At 39.8% G+C, this 18936-nt stretch overlaps 2 long non-coding RNA genes across 4 annotated transcripts; one reads left to right on the top strand and one right to left on the bottom strand.

Annotated features, from left to right (window-relative positions):
* Positions 1-517: 517 nt before the first annotated feature.
* Positions 518-7911, bottom strand: LOC117282937. Its single transcript, XR_004513882.1, has 3 exons — positions 7363-7911; positions 4319-4486; positions 518-1118 (listed from the first exon to the last, which is right to left on the bottom strand). It is a non-coding gene; the product is annotated as an uncharacterized LOC117282937 (long non-coding RNA).
* Positions 7912-10218: 2307 nt separating this feature from the next.
* Positions 10219-18288, top strand: LOC111872220. 3 transcript variants are annotated; one of them, XR_002844187.2, is made up of 7 exons: positions 10219-10537; positions 16299-16385; positions 16462-16545; positions 16779-16862; positions 17119-17766; positions 17954-18074; positions 18199-18288. It is a non-coding gene; the product is annotated as an uncharacterized LOC111872220 (long non-coding RNA). The 3 variants fall into 3 exon arrangements; XR_002844190.2 differs by lacking the exon at positions 10219-10537 and adding an exon at positions 15894-16116; XR_002844188.2 differs by lacking the exon at positions 10219-10537 and adding an exon at positions 15895-16101.
* The last annotated feature ends 648 nt before the right edge of the window (positions 18289-18936 follow it).

Below are 18936 nucleotides of genomic sequence, written 5' to 3'. Positions count from 1 at the left end.
TCATTTCACGGATGTGAAGACGTGTGCAGAATATGAATGAATTAACGGATTGGGAGCAGCAGAATGAGAGCAGATTTCAACAGTGGACAGAAAGCAGAGAGAAATACAGGAATGAAACCTATGAAGAGTCAAAGTGGAAGGGAAAGAGGTGATTGTCGAGGAGACAACACTGGGAAGAAACAAAATGAGACATTTACTGATGCGGCCCAAATGGATGAGTTAAGTAAGATCAAGATGATGGAGCAAGAAGAAAGAGGACTGTCACATGCTCGACAACCTGCCGAGGACAGCATGCGGACAGACGCGATGACCTGATTACACCGACATCCTAAAGAAAGTGATCGTGCGACTGGGGACGTCCTAGACGCCATACGGACAGACAGGGGGACATAATTCCTCCATGACTTCATAAAGAAAATGATCACTAGACGTATAATGTGCTGTAGATGAAGCACGCACTGACGCCACGGACATATGGACTGTAGGAGTGGGGTGGGGGTGGGGGGATCAGCCACCGATTCCATATCATAAAATAAATTGGTATAAGTTAGTAGACTAGCTAGCCGCACAATGGCTAAGAGAGTACACATATATTTCTGTGAGGGGCGCTCCTGAGGAACGGCAGTTTAGCCACTGGGTCATGGAACCATGCGGGGTGTTTACAACTGTCAAGTACGCTATGGAGTTAGCTCCATAATCACAGAAAAACACATTTTTGGGGATCAAAGGCTGGCAAAGGTCTCAGGGGAATTTCATAAATCCTGAGGAATGCCTACTGACACAAGAGTGGTCAGCTCTACCAGCAAACCCTACTCCCACGTCCAAGATGGCTATAGCTACGTGATCCCTGGGCAATGCAACTCTAAGTTGTAGCAGACGGGAGAGGATGAGGGCGACTTCCCAGCGCCTTAAAACTGGGATCGTGTGCATGCAACAGGAGCAACTCACCGTCACCAGACATACTCAGCCACCGAAGGATTCGGTACCCATCTCTAAGGCAACGTCTGAACATGGAATCTCCTGGAGTTCACAAGCCGCACTGCTCACCGAATGAAGGCTTCCATGATGAAGGGCGTGAAACTGGATTCTCGCAAGCAGCTTTTCAATAGCTGTTTCATCTGCAAGGAAGAAAAAATTAAGAATGCAAATTTAGATAACCCTCTTGTATCTGGGAGGAGGATGATACTAAGGGGACCATCACTGACTATATTACTACACAGTTGTGCTTACATGCTGGAAATGACTTAAGTATAGAGAGATTGAGACAAAGAAACTCATTCCTATGCTCCTATTAAAGAAAGAATATAGCAATTATGACACAGTATATCAAATCTGAGGATCAACTCACAAGCTGAAAGAGAGAGGACTCTTCCATTCCGAGTGTTCCCAGAAGGTACAGTGAAGTTAATATTTTATGAAGTGGAGGTGTAAATAGAAGACGGAAGCCGTAAGATAACTGCAGCAGAAGAGCTAGAGAGAGACTAGTCCAAGCAAGGAAGAAGAGTGAGATGCGTGTGAACCAGTGGGTGTTTGAGTAAACAAACAGCTGGATTCTGTTAGTGAAATTAAAGTGAAAAGGTCTCAGTCTCAGGTGCTGTCATGTATCACACTAAAAACTGAGTTGCAGGTTTTTTAATTTGCGGTTAATTAACAATTAACTTCCACAATTATATAGACACACAATAAATTGTATAATTTCTTCAGCTAACAATCGCCTTTAACGCGTTGTTGCACTTCATTGCAGTCTTCATTTGTTTCTTCTGCTTCAAGTTGAGCCATTGCCAGCCCATCTCAAAGACAAGACTCTCATGTGTCTCAGTTGACTTGAGGCTCCAGGGTGCTCTCGTCTCCTTGCATTTCCCCGACACACTCTGTAAAGATACATGTGTGATTTCCATCGTGTTTGCATTCATCCTTACATGTCTCATCATGCCATGGATAGTGGCCCTGAAAAAGGACCACTGACTGATGTACTGGTACTATGAATACAAGCAATATATGCCGATATGCAATATATGCAATATCTACGATGCCGAAAATGCTGTTATTTACCAGTCACAATTTTATACATGCACATCATGTTACTGTGTTAATGCTGTATATCCAGTATGAAGTATAGAGGATCTTTCCACAATGTTCCTAATATAATGTCATGTGTTGGGTGTGTCACACGATTTTCTTTCAGGGAAACGTTTCTTTTCATAAATTTCTGAACTATGTAAGTTGTAAGCATCTGCTGTTAGATGTTCATGAGTATCACATAAGAAAATGACTTTCAAGTCAGGTATGGAATTTATTTTGTGGAAATTCCTATACAGGATGATTCACGAAGTTTTACCCCCAGTTAGGGAAGGTATTAGCGGCCTCCGTAGTCTAGAGGTAACGTTCCCACCTCATGACTTGTACGCGAGTTCAAATAGCTGGCGGAGGTCGTGGAATTTTTAAGGGCGGAAAAATTCAGGGAACAAGTCCTCCGGGAGGGACTTTAAGCCGTGGGTCCCGTGTCGTAGCTTTACGGCAGGTAAAAGAACCTCATATCTCCAAAGAAGGTCACTGAGCCAAATTTACGGATGTTTCCCGCCCAACAGCAATCTCTAATACGTCTGGTTGATGGGGGAAGCATTATAGATACCTCTCAGCTAGTAGAGCTGGTCTCGCTGGCTGGGTGGGACTGATGGTAAGCACCAGTACGGTAGGATATAGAGACTGGTAGAAATCATAGAGGGAAGCACAATGGACCAATACAGGTCTAAGTGCATGGGGAAACCCACCCTCTCCAATAACTAACTAACTAACTAACTAACTAACTAGTGAAGGCATTTCTGAGGTAATTTGGAACAAAAAATGTTAATATACTAATGGAATTCAACTCATAATTAAAGAGATAGAGTAATTTGAAAACTGGCAAAAAATGTTTTTTTCTTCAAATTTCGGTCAAAGAAATTAGAAATACAATACAAACACTTTTTAAATCATTAATGTTATAGGAAAGAAGCATTCTAAAACCAATTTTTTTTTCAATTTCTTAATTTTGATTTGTGCAACTTTTTCATCGATTTTATGTTACAAAATTACATTATTTTCAGGATCCCATTTTGTAAACATACCAATGGTTGCATATCACACCCTTCTATCAATCTGTTTCCTTTAAACTGTCGTGCTTTATAAGATGACTGGATTTACATAAGATTTTCAAAAATTCCTCCCTGCACGTCAACACAACGCGTCGCATGTGTATGATCCGCGCTCGTAGCTTTTCGCAGTTCCACACGTTTGTTCCTTATTGTCATCGCTGCGTCCAGAATACGTTCAAGCAACACGTCACGTGTTTGTGCCTTTACCTTGTACACAATGTCCTTCATCCAGCCCCAAATGCAATAAAATGAACGGCCCGATTAACTGATAATACAGAACACCACACCAGACTTTGAGACTGAATCAGTGTTGAAAATTCGATTCTGTTGTGGCACGGGGATTATCGTCTGCCCAAACATGTAAGTTGCGACTGTTGTTGACCCTGTCCCATGTAAACTGTGCCTCATCGCAGAACATTATCAAGTGGTACAACTGCCGATTTCCATTTAACCACTTGCAGAACAGCAGACAAAGAGCACGGTCTCCTGGTTGTAGGTTTTGTACCTGCTGTAAATAAGGATGCAGCCAGTTCTCATGAAGAGTCCTCCACACCATGGACTGAGAAACACCGAACAGCCGAGCTAGACGTCTTGTACGGGCACGCGGACAGTGCTCTATAGCATCGAGAATGGATTCTTCTTCGCACAATTCACGTTGAGGATTTCGTTCGTATTGTATACGAACACTGGGGAGAGAACCAGTTTGTCTTAATGTGTTGAATGTACTGCAAATGGATTTAGGATTTGGAATCCTGCGAATAGGATAACACCGGTGATATTCAGCAGCAGCGGGTCTCGCATTTCCATCACATACACCCAAAACAAACACCATATCGGCATATTCCTCAGTGGAAAATGTGTACACAATCTTAACTTCACAAAGTCACCAACACGTCCTGTTCACTACTGACTGGATCGCGCAAAATTCCAGCCGGTCAGCTTATCTGCTGACACAGATGACTGGAATGCAAGGTCTCCCAGGAGGGGAGCAGAGCGCTGCATTCACATTGATGCGTTTCGAAAATCTATTGTTACTCCATAACTACTGAAAATCGACCAAAAGTTTATAAGGAAATTTTGCAGGAAATAACCCCAGGAATATGTACCATACGCAGGGGTAAAACTTCGTGAATCACCCTGTATATGATAGTTGAAATAACCATTCTGTCTCTCTGACTACCAACCTATGAAGTAACACCTCCTTATTCTCCTGAGACTGTGGGCTCCTGTTCTTTCCTTATGCATGGCTGGCAAACACTGAACATTTCATGATTTCTGCCTTGATGCGTGCCCATTGTCATTCTCTGATTATTCGGATTAGAAACCAATTCTGCTGTCTTGGCAATGCTTGGCTACAAAATAAAGATGCTCTGGATATGTTAATGTGTTTGAAAGTTGCATGCCCACACTATGCTCATATCTGAATTTCAATTAATCCACATTCCTCAGCGTGTGACTCATGGTCAGGGACTGGTCTTTGTGAACCGTAACACACTTCTATATTTATTCTCCCTTGATGTTGTAAAGCACCAGAATAATCATATTTCATGTTAACTACTATGACTGTTTCAAACAATTAAAACCATATGTTCGAAAGACGTACAATCTCTTGCATGACGTGTGTCAGCAATTTTTCCCATGACATTTTGTGATGAATAACATACATCCTAGGGAGGCTGTAAGACATACTACTTATGTGAACTTAAACATCACTACCATTCAGTACTGGTTTTAATTTATACCTGGAACATATTCTGAATTATTTAACTTTCACGGAAATAAATGTCAATACTTTGTCACATTTTAAGTAGACGTCATTATTCATCAGAGCAGAACATAGGCATATGCAGATATGATATGCAAATGGAATCTCTGTACATAGGTGTGGTGGTGGTGGTGGTAGCGGCTGTGGTTGGTGATGAGGACAAGTTGTTAAGTTTCTGAGTTTCTCAAGCTGAAGAGATAAAGGAACAAAAGATCCCTGTAAGATGTTCTGTGTGATCACGAGTTTACTTGATATTTTGTTAGTAGTAATTTCCCATATACATTGTAATGAAAATGTAAACACCAGCTCCCTTTAAGGCACTCTGTGTTATCGTGATTCTACCTGTGGTTCTTGCCCCTCAAATTTGTAGATATATGATTTCAGCTGAATTCAGATAGCATCATCTACATGCCATGGTGTCTGCCCTGAGGTAAAAGTATCCACTTCATACCGTCTTTCAATATTCCTGTATCATCTGTTTTATTGTTCTGGTCCCACATATTCCTAAGCCACCTTTGTGGTCTCTCTCTCTCGTGATTTTCCCACCAAATCTATTCTCTCCCTAGTTCTGTCACATGTCCTGTCTGCCTCATACTCATTGATGTCATCACTCTAATTCTGTTGGTTGAACATTTCAGCTTGTGAATCTCCTCATTATAGTTTTCTCCCGACTCCTTTTATTTCAACCCTCTCTGGTACAGATATTGTTCTCAGCAAACTCTTTTTAAGCTCCATCAACTCATGTTCTTCTGATAGGAAACTTATTAAGTATTATGAAACAATAACTGAGCCATGAATGAATGAATGTATATACTATTAAATAGTATAAAATCTGTGGAAACTTATGCTGAGCACAGAATGTGATGAACATCTCATGTCAATACAGGGAAAGGAGATGTGCATGCATGTAAATGAGCTGAATGCTTTGAAGGATACCATCATGACAAAGCAGTTACTCTCTCCCCAAGGGAATGGTTGAATCATAAATATATTAACCATAATCACTAAACTGGAAAACATGGAATTTATGATATATCTTGGAGATCAGCTCATGGCATAATTATTTGTTATTTATGTATTTATTTTGTCTGGCATACACTTCAGTTCCAGAGGTTCTAGCTTGTTGAATGATAGGACACTGTTAACTTTCTGATTACCAGTATTGTTGAATTGCAGAGGGTCTATAGTGTTGCATGGGTGGCCAATATGGTCTTTCTTTTCCTGTAGCTTACATGTAACAGTGAGACGTGGGCAGATATCTGTTGCACATTGGTTGTGTTTCTGTATATGATGTTTGGATCATGTATTCTTGTGTGACTTGATAGATTTTGGGTATTTGTAGGAATGGGAGCTATGTTCTGCAACTTTCTAGTGACTAATGTGTACATAAAAGTATTGCANGTCACAATCATTAAACATTAATCATAAAACAATATCACATAATACTAAGTAATAAACATAATTAAAATTAAAAAATATAACATACAGTTAATCCCATTTACATCCAATCAGTATTTACAAATTATTTTGATTAAAAAACTCCTCTAATGAATAAAATGACCACGAGCAAAGATATCTCTTTAATGCTGGTTTAAACAATTCAATTTTATATGATAATGATTTTATATTTATAGGAAGATGGTTAAATATCCTCATTCCAATAGCATATGTCCCTTCATTATATATTGTTAATCTAGCAGATGGAAAATGAAGGTCAGTATTGTGCCTAGTATTTAGACCATGAATTTCTTGATTAGTTTTATAAAGATGCTTATTTCTCACAACGAATATCATCAAAGAAAATATATATTGAGAATAAAATGGTAAAATTTCCCAATCTTTAAAAAGTTGTCTACAAGAGTCTCTACATCTAGTCTTAGTCATAATACGGAGTATTCGTTTTTGCATCTTAAAAACACTAAGACTATGTGGTGAATTACCCCATAATAAAATACCATAAGATAATAATGAATGAACATATGCAAAATATATCATTCTTAGAGTATTCTCCGTCATTCCATTCAAAATACATGCTCTGCCACAGTGGATGAACTGCATGGGTTATTTAGAAAGAAACCATTTATCATCAGTATTATGTTAGCTAAGAGCTCAAGTAACTTGTCATGTGTTCTGTGCAGCTACTGTATGTAGTCCGAAAGAGGGAAGAGAAATAGGAAAAAAGTTGTGCTTGTCTGCTAGGTCCTCTTTGTATAACTTGTTATATGATGGAAATTGTAAATACAGAACTTGAAAGCGCATTTCTATAATTTCTGGGTGTTGTAACAATTCTGTCAGTCATATATACCAGTTCTAACTTCGCCAACAAGCGCCGGTCACTCTGTCGGTATAGTTCGCTTGAAGACTCAAGCTACGGAGTTTGTCTTTGTTTTGTTTTTTTGTATACCAGTTATACCAGTCTGTTACTACACTGTGTGGTGTGTGGCTTCTGGCATATAAAATTACCTGAATTCCGGTTTCATTCTCTCCAGTTGTCATTTCTAGCTCAAGCGTCCTCTTTCCAAAGGGCTGGAATGATATCTTGGTTTCATTTTCTTTGCTCCTACGGCCCACTTCACTTACAGCTGCAATCCACGGCGTTACCCTGAACTTCGTTGTTCGTTACACTGTTGTGGCGAGGGCAAACCAAAAACGGACAACTGCAACGCAACCGCAATTTCTGACAATTGTTAACACTCTGAGTTGAACACATGTTACTGAATGGAGCAGTGCTAATCGAGGAAACGGCAACGCAACTAGCCGAAAAACTGTAGAAACGAAACTCAACCTCCATGCAACGGAGCACGCCAGTCTTCTCACATCTGCGTTGTCGCGTGGTTACCTAGCCCACGCCTTATACATTCATACATTATTATTATACATTATACATTATTAGTGTCAGCTGTTCTATTACGCGCTTCAGTGATTCATTTGTTTCGTAAGATGGCGCGAAAAGTTTACGAAGCTGCTAATTTTTTGTAAGATTTGAGGTCTTCACGGCGGTGACTATGAAGAAAGCAGTCTTCTGGGATGTGGCGCCGTGTAGATATTGTCAACCGACGTTTCGGAGGAACGTATCGCCTCCATCTTCAGGGTAGAAGAAAAAAGAAGAAAATCCGCGAGCGAGGAACCAGCGTGACGCCGCGGATTTTTTCTCTTTTCTTCTACCCGGAAGCTGGAGGCGATACGTTCCTCCGAAACGTCGGTTAACACAATATCTACACGGCGCCAAATCCCAGAAGACTGTGACTCGACCTCCGCTAGGCGGCAGGGCGCGGCGGAAAACCCAGGTCAATTGTCAGTTGCGGATTTGTGCTATAAGAAGACTGGACATTCAATTTGAATAGCGACTTGACATCAAATTTTTTACGAAGCCTGGCAAGACAGCCACAGAGACATTGCAGCTTCTGCGTGATGCCGACGGCGATGAAGCTTTATCTCGGGCGCGAGTGTTTGAGTGGCACAGGCGATTCGTGGCTAGCAGGGTGTCAGTGGAAGGTCCACAAGATCAGGCCGGCCTTCGAGTTCCCGGAACGACAACAACGTGGTTCGCATCAGAGACATGGTACGGGAAGACCGTACTGTTAAGCCGGGTCCAGACTTGTTGCGTATCGTCCGATGCAACGCGACAAAATTTTGCGTCCAGACTTGTTGCGTATCAACCGATGCAACGCGATAAAATTTCTCCTTAATGCTCTCTTTACTCCACTCCATTCAGAGTATATAAACAGAATCACAAACAGAAGAACGCACACTGGTGATGACTACACTCCAACTGTCTGGAGCTGATAAGCAAAGCGCGATGCAGCCGCCTACACGTCCAGACTGGCACCACTGCAACCCGAGTCGTCCCTTTGATGGGACGTGAAAAACAGCCAAGCGAGCGAACAGTCCGTTGCGTATCATTTTCCAACGGAAGGATGATACGGGGTACCGTCCACACTGATACGATACGGGGATACGCAACAAGTCTAGACCCGGCTTTTGTTATTGCAGATATCACGTGACTACATCACGCCATGCACGCGTGCCTGTGAATCATCGTAGTTTCTGAAAAACAAGTTATAAATAAAACGACAGGTCATGTGTAGCAACTGGTATTCAGCTATGCTGAGATATGAAATGATAAAGGCAAGGAAATGCTATGCCAGAGACACAGTAGAAGGAGATGGCATCTTTCATGACGGCACAAGAAAAGAACTATTCCCTGATATTCCCTTACGTTATGCTTTAACTGCTGAACATTTTATCAAGCTCTTTGCCCATATTTTGTAGATTGGTTGATTAGCAACTTATTTAAGGATGGTATACCAGCTGGAGAGGTTATTTACCACAGTTTACCTGAAGAGCACATAAAATTATGTACTTCGGTTCAATGAAGTAATACTGGGAGTTCGCGACGTTTCAGTCCAGTCCTGCCTTTAGCTCACCGCGCATTTGTTATAAAGCGAGATGGCGTATTTCTGTGGTGGTAGCAGATTTACGGAAAATGTATGTTGTGTCACTAATGATTTATGGATCATGTTGTAATTTCGTAAAGTCTGATACACAGTAATCCGTTTATCTTGCCCAGTGTGGTTAGAATACCATGTGACATAAGAGACTAGGAAGTTAAATTTTAATATCTTCAAGGTTACGTGTACAATACATTGATTTTGTGCTGGGATCTCTTGACAGATTTCATCACGATTCGCTTCTGCATGCCTGGGCAAAAAGACACGCAAAGGGCGTGTTTTGGGAATCCTCCTACATTTTTGGGGGTAAATTTTACGGTGCTGTCAGCATCTGGATTGCATAGCATAGTTTGGTAGGATGATTGATGAATTGGAAAGGATCTGGAAGGAAGCAATTGTGGCCTGAGAGACGTACTATCTAGGCATTAGCTTTGAGGGGTTGAGGAAAACCACGAATAACCTTTGTCGGGATAGTCGACGGACCACGCAGGGTGCCCATACTGGCAGCACTAGAGATATCTAGAATTTCTTGTTATGGACTGCAAGGCTGAAGTAGAGAATAAGCAGTATGACATAAAATACAACATTATATTTACAAAGATATATATCTATAATCTGGTTTCATCCACCATAAATTAACATCAATNTATCTGCAGTATCACAATTAGTACACTCCAAATGCCACAAGACAACTGATTGGTTGCTGGCTAACTCGGAAATAACTCGGTNTGGTAATGAAGAACCATATTGTGGCCTAGGGAATGGCACAGTAGAGCCTGGTAATGTGTATTGTTTTGCATAAACACATGCCTGCGTTTTTATCCTGTATATGATGGGAATGTGCACCTCCGAAATGCACATGCACAGCTACGAGGCCACACGATGCCCATAATATTAACAACACTTTCAAGATTGATGTGGCCGTAATAGGTTACAAAGTTACCAACTGCGCTTTCGACATCTGCCGTACATAGTTCGGTACTATTTGGCGAACCTAACGTAATTGTCCTTCATAGATGAAAGGAAGGAAGGTTGGATATGACGTCAAATTTTTCTGCTCATTTCTTGTTCCTGCGGTTTCGAACCCCGCCCCTCTCTGGCCAACTCTGCTCTGTAGTTCACGTGTTGCGACATGTATGGTTCGTAGAGTTGGACGTCACTCTGTCTGCGGCAACGGGTTGGTCAAGGTAAGTTGTCCCGTTTGTGACAAATGGAGATGTATTAGGGTTGGAGGCCTCTTGTCTTCTACATTAACGTGTCTGCCATTTCCTACGAAGTGGCGTTACGATGTTTCTTTTAGTTTCATTACGCAATGAAATTTAATTTGTGGTACAGAGTGGGTAATGTTCAGTCTAATGTGACATACAAGTTCACAACACTTCAATCCTCGTTCACCTTACATGTTTCGATTCAAAAGAATCATCTTCAGAGGCGCACCACTACGATAAGGAAACACTGTCACACAAGCTATTTTAAACCATATGCATTTAAGCTATGAATAATGCTCACTATATAAATTTTGATATTATCGTGATTGGTATTGATGTTTGTCTTAGGCACTCACAATGGCTCTTCTTGAAGTGTAGATTTACTTATGATGACGTTTCTTTTAAGTGTAATTGCTGGTTATTCTGAATGGGTTTTTGCACTGCACACAATATGAAACAAACGACACAGCACGCACGTAAACTACACTACTAATAATAAGAAAATAAAATCAAGAGAAATAAACGACATCTCCCACCATCAGGAGGAAAACAACATGACCCAATGTCGACTCAAGATATTTTAACATAAATTTTTTACATAGAAAATTTAATACAATTTTAAACGCATTTGAGACAACTGTATGGGAAAGTGAATTTCATATTGCGTGTAGTGCAAAACCCCAGTCAGAATAACCAGCAATTACACTTAAAAGAAACGTCATCATAAGTAAATCTACACTTCAAGAAGAGCCATTGTGAGTGCCTAAGACAAACATCAATACTAATCACGATAATATCAACATTTATATAGTGAGCATTATTCATAGCTTAAATGCATATGGTTTAAAATGTGTTATGTGACAGTGTTTCCTTATCGTAGTGGTGCGCCTCTGAAGATGATTCTTTTGAATCGAAACATGTAAGGTGAACGAGATTTGAAGTGTTGTGAATTTGTATGTCACATTAGACTGAACATTACCCACTCTGTAATTGATAGTGTGACGGACCAGAATGAGACCAATCAAATTAATTTGTGGTATCTCATATATACCTATTACTTACATCGAAAACCAAATTGGGAAGATATTGTAAATTCGTTTTATCTTGTAGCCATTTTGATTTCTAGGATAAGCGGACTGATGTTCAGATATGTGAACATATGCAGCCAGAGAATTTGCTTACAGAGTTGAAGCCATTTAAGAATATCATTACGGGATCACTCTTTTCGCTAATAATAATCGATATATTTCCTTTTCTTTTTCCAAGCTCGGTTATCTCACTCCCCCAAACCCTCCGGGCTCAATTCAGATACAATGTTTAAATACCGTATTTACGCATGTATATGCCGCAGCACAATTTTCAGACAAATTATAGAAAAAATAATTTTCTTGGAATATTATTTCAGGAGTATTACACCCTGTATTACTAATTATGAATATATATATATTTTTTAAATGAAGTGTGATTTCGAATATTTCGAATATAAGCCGCACCCCAGTTTTCCTCTTGAATTTTTGGCAAAAAATGTGCGGCCTATACATGCGTAAATACGGTAATTGTAAGATATAATGATCATTGATGACGTTAATTCTTTTCATAAGAAGAGAATTTGGAAATATAAAGCAGTTGTCCTATTTTACTTCTCACAGGGACATCGGTCTATATGCCACGTCTTCGTATTCATGCGACTCAACATGGCAGGACCTGTTAGAATCCTACAGATTCGTTTCGCTTTTATGACTTCCTTCCGAACAACCTCATGGCCACACTAGTAAACCTCTCATTTGATGAATGTTATTCACATGGAGGAAGTTTCATATTTCTGTATAAAAAAAAGGAACGATTAGAAATTGTGCAAACGCGATGATTTTATTCGCTCGGACATTGAATTAAAAACCAATTGCATTGTGTTAGACTACACCAATAATTTGGATTTTCCTATTACTTCCTTATGGAGCTGAGCCCTTCTTGAGGAGAAGCCAAATCTGCAGCTACTCAAGAATTTCCCAGCATTTTATGGAACCCGAAGGTTCATTACCGTGTTCACAAGAGCACTCCACTGGTCCCTATCCTGAGCCAGATCAATCCAATCCATCCCATCTCTCTAAGATCCATTTTAATATTGTCCACCCACCTACGCCTTGGTCTTCCCTGTGGTCTCTTTCCTTCTGGCTTTCCCACCAATATCTTACATGCATTCCTCTTCTCTCCCATTGGATTATCATGTATAATACATAAAATAAGGATAATGGAAGCATTGAACAAATATAAGAAAATTACTTAAAGATAGTTCAGAGCAGGTACGTCCAACTTCAAACAGGTTGTGATCGACTTTTTAGCGTAAAAATTGCCAGTGATCTACCACCCCCTCCTATCGCCATACCTCGCTTTAAGCAAAAATATTGGTAAAAATAACACGACACATGACATTTGTTGTAAAAGCAACATACATTGAAGGTACAGACTACTTTAACATGTATTTTCCCTTCAAAATCTGAATATAATCATATTATATTACAAGTAAATTTACATGCTTTTCACGTATAATTTCCTTATAGGCCCATGAGATTGATCAAAAGTCGTCCCGCGATCGACCGGTCGATCGCAGTCGACGCGTTGGGCATGCCTGGTTTAGAGGATGTGTTCTACATAATTATGGCATATAGTCTGCCCTACGCAGATGTCAGGTTTCGCTTTGTTCAGTTACGGCTCATCTGCGGATACAGGTTTTCTTCCAGATTGTTGCAGTGTGCAAATGTAACTCTGGGAATCGTGGATTTATGAGACTTGCTTTCATGTATGGCACCGCATGTTTCGAACCAAGGACTTTAGAAATGTCCCTTATTTGAAGTGTTATATGGAAACATTTTATCATTAACAGCGGCATTGTGTAATACACCTGTAGAAGAAATATCTGGGATGTAGGTCTAAATATATCCAGCACTCAGTTTCAGATTGATAGAAACGGGCTCATGAATTGAAGCCGTGGAGCTGAATCTTCCGTGATAGGCCAATAGTTGAGCTCAGGTACACAAACTGCAGCATATTTCAGAACCAGACGGTTCATTACCCCCTCCAGTGGTCCCAATCTGGAGCCAGGTGTATCATATCCCTAACTTTTCATCTCATTTACTCAATATACATTTTAATATTATCATTCTATATAAACCCAAGTCTTCCTAGTGGTCTCTTTCCTTTGATTTTCCTATCGAAATTTTTGTATGCACTACTAGCTACAACAGGGCCGGGATAGCGACTGGCTGCGGGCTGGACGACCGAGGGGTCGGAGTTGGCCCATGGCCCATATATTCGCCTCAGCCGCTGTTCTCAAATGCCCTCATTTATGCTCTTCCCACAACGTGAAAGATCAGGTTACACATTCTTACTGGGCTACACACAAAATTGCAATTCTTTATGTTTTACACCTTAAGTAGCAATCAAGGAAATGAAACATTCTGAACGAAATGATAACAGATATTTCCCGCGGGGTAGCATAGTCGGTATAGGGAGTGACTACGGGCTGGACGACCGAGGGGTCGGAGTTCGAGACCCTGTAGTGTCAAGAATTTTCTCTTCTCTTTAAATCGCCCAGACCGGCCCTGATGTTCACCCAACCTCCTATCCAATAGGCACCGGGGCCGTTTTCCTCGGGGTTAAAGCGGCCGGGGCATGAAGCAGACCACTTACCTCCATCTAGTGCCGAGGTCAAGAAGATGTGGATCTATACATCCACTGCCCCATACGCCTTCATGGCGTAGTGCTTAAATTTGTTGAGCACAGGGACAACTTTACTTTTTTATCTTACCTTACCGTCTTTTTCGGGGGTGAAGCGGCCAGGTCTTGAAGCTGACCATTCAACCTCTAGCTAGTGCTGAGATCAAGAAAATGTGGATCTATACATCAACTCCCCCATACACCTTCATGGCGTAGAGCTTGAATTTGCTGAGCACAGGGACAACTGTTACCTTTTTACCTTACCTTGACGTTGTCATGAATACAGTTTGGATTTGTTAGTGTCTTCCAGAAATATTTGAACTTCGCCTCATCTTCCCGATCGCAGGTCAGATCGTGTGGATTCAAGGAGAAGTGAGAGCGGAGCGTGTTTTCTCAAGAGTAATGCTAATTCTCATTTCACCAAATGTTCCATGTTCATTAATCATCCTCTTATCAACGTTGTATACTGTCCGTACTGACAGTGTCGTTAAATAGCAAACTTAATAATATCACAGGATTAATTATCAGATATGATTTTTCTCTCAACGTACATATAGTATAGTATAATATAGTATAAGCATATACTTAGTATCTTTTTTATTTTCATATTTAAAAACATTCATGCTAGCGTGTAATACGGCTCTTGGTCTTCTATAAAGATGTTTGTTCCTCTAGTGCAAGGGCCTCCAAACTACGGCCCGCGATGTGATTTTATCCGGCCCGCGAAAGAATTGCGCAGAAGTGCGCCAATTGAACTAATTTTCCAATGAGTACTGGTAAAAAAATACTTGTTCATAGATTTCAGATTCATTAATTAAGATTGTGTTTAAAATATGTTGATATTCCATATTATGTTAATATTAATATTATTCACAATTTTACTAATTCTGGACTGTATACTGCGCGCTATTTCTTCGTACTTGTTCGGCCTCGATCGGCAGTGTCACTTCGTGGCATTGTAGGTAGCGCGAGCAGAATTTCCTTCCTCGTTTGCAAATTTAGTCATTTCAGATTTGAAAGAACAGTTTCGGAAGTGATTTGCTGACTTGGATTTCAGTGCTCAGGAAATTAGATTGTTTCAAAATCCGTTTGACTGTGATGCTGCAGATGTCCCAAGTCAAAGTCAAATGGAAATTATTGAACTTCAGGAAAATTATCATATTGAAGACAAATACAAGGAAGGAAATTTGATCGAATTTTATAAATTTCTGAACTCAGAGCAATTTCCAAATTTAAAGAAATTTGCTTGTAAATTTATCTCCATTTTTGGGACGACATATCTGTGTGAACAAACATTTTCCCAGATGAAGTACATCAAATCGAAATACAGGGCAAATTTATCCGATGAACATTTAAAGTCGCTACTTGTGATCAGCTTTTCAAAATTTGAACCTCAACTTAATCAGATTTTAAGAATGCAAAAAGAGTTCCATCATTCACATTAATTGTTTTATTATAATTTGTGATGAAAATATGAGCATTTGCTGCTACTGTCTGTTGTCATTAATATACGATAATTTATTCTCACGTACTCTGTATTTAGTTTATGAAATTCCGTGCTTTCAATAAAACTCATATACCTAGAGTTATTAATTTCTCATTCTATCCGGCCCATTGAATGTGCTGAATTACCTAATGTGGCCTGCGTTTTGAAAAGTTTGGAGACCCCTGTACAGTGAGGTCAAATAAGGCATCCTTCCTTATGAGCTGTCATAAAGCTGATACCACTTCTTATTTTACATGGAGCAACTGTGTTAATGAGTCTTCATTGCTGCTACACAGGCTAAAATATATATGAAAAAAAAAGCATTCGGAAATTTTTGATTCAGGTAGAGTACAGTGTGGTCAGTTGAAAAAAATCATTATAAGCTTTCAGGAATGTAGGTACAACTTATTTGCATGAAAAGATTAGTTCATAACTGAATTGCAGCTAGTCAGTATATTCATATGTTGAAACCAAGAAATTAGAAATTTCATATGTCCTTTATAAGGAGTTATTAATGTTGGTATGATCTTTTTCTTTTAGAGGCAACATCAGTGTTTGTGAACCTACAATTCTCCTACTCAGGGTAATACAATCCTCGGAAAAAAAAATCCAGTGATTTCATGTCAGGTAATGTACAACATTGTGTGTAGAACAACACTTTGTGAGCTGACATTATAATTGATGTGACCTCTTATTCTTACAGGCAGGATCACTGTTGATGACACTTCATTTCTCCCAGTCAGATTAACACAATGTTGGAGGCATGAATTTGGAGATTTTGCACCAGGTAGTGTACACTGTTGCATGTAGAACAAGTAATTGTAAGTTGTCATGATTGGTGTGACCTGTTATTCTCACAGGGAACATCAGTGTTGATGAGCTTTCATATCTCCCAGTCAGGTTAACACATTGTTGGAAGCATGAATTCGGAGATTTCACATCAGGTAGTGTACAGTGTTGTATGTAGAACAAGTCATTGTAAGCTGTCATTATGATTGCTGTGACCTTTTATTCTTACAGGGAACATCAGTGTTGATGAGCTTTAATTTCTTCCAGACAGGTTAACACATTGTTGGGAGCATGAATTTGGAGATATCACATGAGGTAAGGTACAATATTGTATGTAGAACAAGTCATTGTAAGTTGTCATTATGATTGATGTGACCTCTTATTCTTATGGGCAACATCAGTGTTGATGAGCCTTCATTCCTTCCAATCATGTTAACACATTGTTGGAAGTATAAATTCGGAGATGTTAAATCAGGTAATGCACATTGGAGTACAATGATATATGTAGTTTACGTAGAAGAAGTAATTGTAAGTAGTCATTATGATTGGTGTGACCTCTTATTCTTAACAGGCAACATGAGCAAGGCAGACTGTCCAGTGGCCCACATGAAGAAAGGTTAAATGGTGAGCTTCAGGAAGAGGGCATTGGCCGGTGTGATGTGTAAAGGGGAGAAACTGTGGAAGGAAATGATGGCTTTGCGCAAGTCTTGCAGCAGAAAGCAATTCATGCATGCAGACAAATACTAAGAATTGTACCACACCTGTGGAGATAACCATGTTCCTCCGAAAGCTACATACCTACCTACATGAGTAGACAGTGTCACAACCCAGAAGACTCCACTGTGAGCTTGCAAACTGTCTGGGAATAGATGTGAGAGTTTGTGCTACTAGTGACATACAAAGTGATAAAATGTATGTGTTCTTAGTGTAGATATTGTGAATCTAACATATGGTGAAGGATTCCACCTGAACAGTGCAATGAGGAGGCTTGTTTCTGCATGTGTAGAAACTGAAGTAATTGCATTTAGAGTGACAGATTTGCGGAAAGGGTTGTAAACCGAAGAAGGAGTGAAGCAGTGAGATGTGTGCAACTTTTGGAAGAGGCAGTTCACTTTATGGACTTTGCATCACATGATCACATGGTGGCGCTAGCAAATGGAACAGGCGCAAGTTAAAGTTCAGGCCGTTCATCATCCATTATTTGTGGTTAATAATTTTGGTTAGTATTATTCATGTCTTTTCTATAGTGTTGTATGAAACATATTTTGCTGGGAGATGAAAGATTTTAATGGGATGGTAATGTTTTGCCATGTGCATTCAGAATTCTAATGTATGTGTCAGTATTCTGGTCCAAATGAAGATAAAATTGGTGGCCTTTATTGAACTGTTACTTTGTGTGTTCACAGGGCTGGTGTGTGTCATTCCTTTGGGTCTGGAAGGAATATCATGATGCTGATGGATTATCGGGTGATAAATTTATAACAGCATATTCATTGAAACATTTAAAAAACCCAGTTCCTGACCTATGTGAGTAACTGTGCAAATGAGTATTATGCTGTGTGGAGATTGATAATATCTTAAATATAATAGTGACACTGTATTACATTAACATATATTAGCTTTTACCAAGTAATTTTACTGTTTGTTGTAGACTGTGGCGAGATGGTGCAGAGAAGTCTTGTTTGAAAATGAGCTGTCTCTCCACATCCATGAGGAGCTGAAGTGATTGGTGGTCTTCTATGTTCATTGGACATATGCACAGCAAGATCTTGCAGAATTAATAGAAACTGAAGGGGGAAGATGACTCCTTTTCAGCAGGCTTATAAAGAGATGATCCAAGACCTGAGAGGGAACAATGTGCAGGGAACTGAATACAGTGAAACCCTCATCAGTTCTGTTTGATGTGAGATTAACCTCAGGTAACATTCGGTTTTGGTGAGGTGTCAGTAACCTCACTGTTAAATTACATGCATACAAGAATCCACTTTTTGGCAACAAGACCTTGAATAGGAGATTCACTGTATGCAGACCTGCATCTGTATGCCATTGTAACCATCACCAATCACAGAAACATGCGTCCCTGTTGACAGTCATATGTCATGGGAAGTCTGGATGAGGATTTCCAGCACTGGAATAAGTGCAGCATTTGTGTAAGAGGTTCATCTGCCAGCGCTACAGACAGTGCAATGGGTAAACTACCACATCGTTCTCTGCCACAAGTTACTGGACTTGCAACTAGCCTTAGAAATGTATGTCTGATAGATATAGATTAATATCCATTTATGTATCATTAATAAGATGCTTGAAGTGTGAGTTGGTCTAAATGAATGACCTGTGTAAGAATTATATGTAAGAAATTTAGATTTATTTTCTCCAAAAGAAAAATTGG

The sequence above is a fragment of the Cryptotermes secundus genome, unplaced genomic scaffold (assembly GCF_002891405.2).
Source record: "Cryptotermes secundus unplaced genomic scaffold, Csec_1.0 scaffold760, whole genome shotgun sequence".
Classification (NCBI taxonomy): Eukaryota; Metazoa; Arthropoda; class Insecta; order Blattodea; family Kalotermitidae; genus Cryptotermes; species Cryptotermes secundus.
The sequence above is the reverse complement of the archived record's forward strand: the minus strand, read 5'-3'. Positions and strand labels throughout refer to the sequence as shown.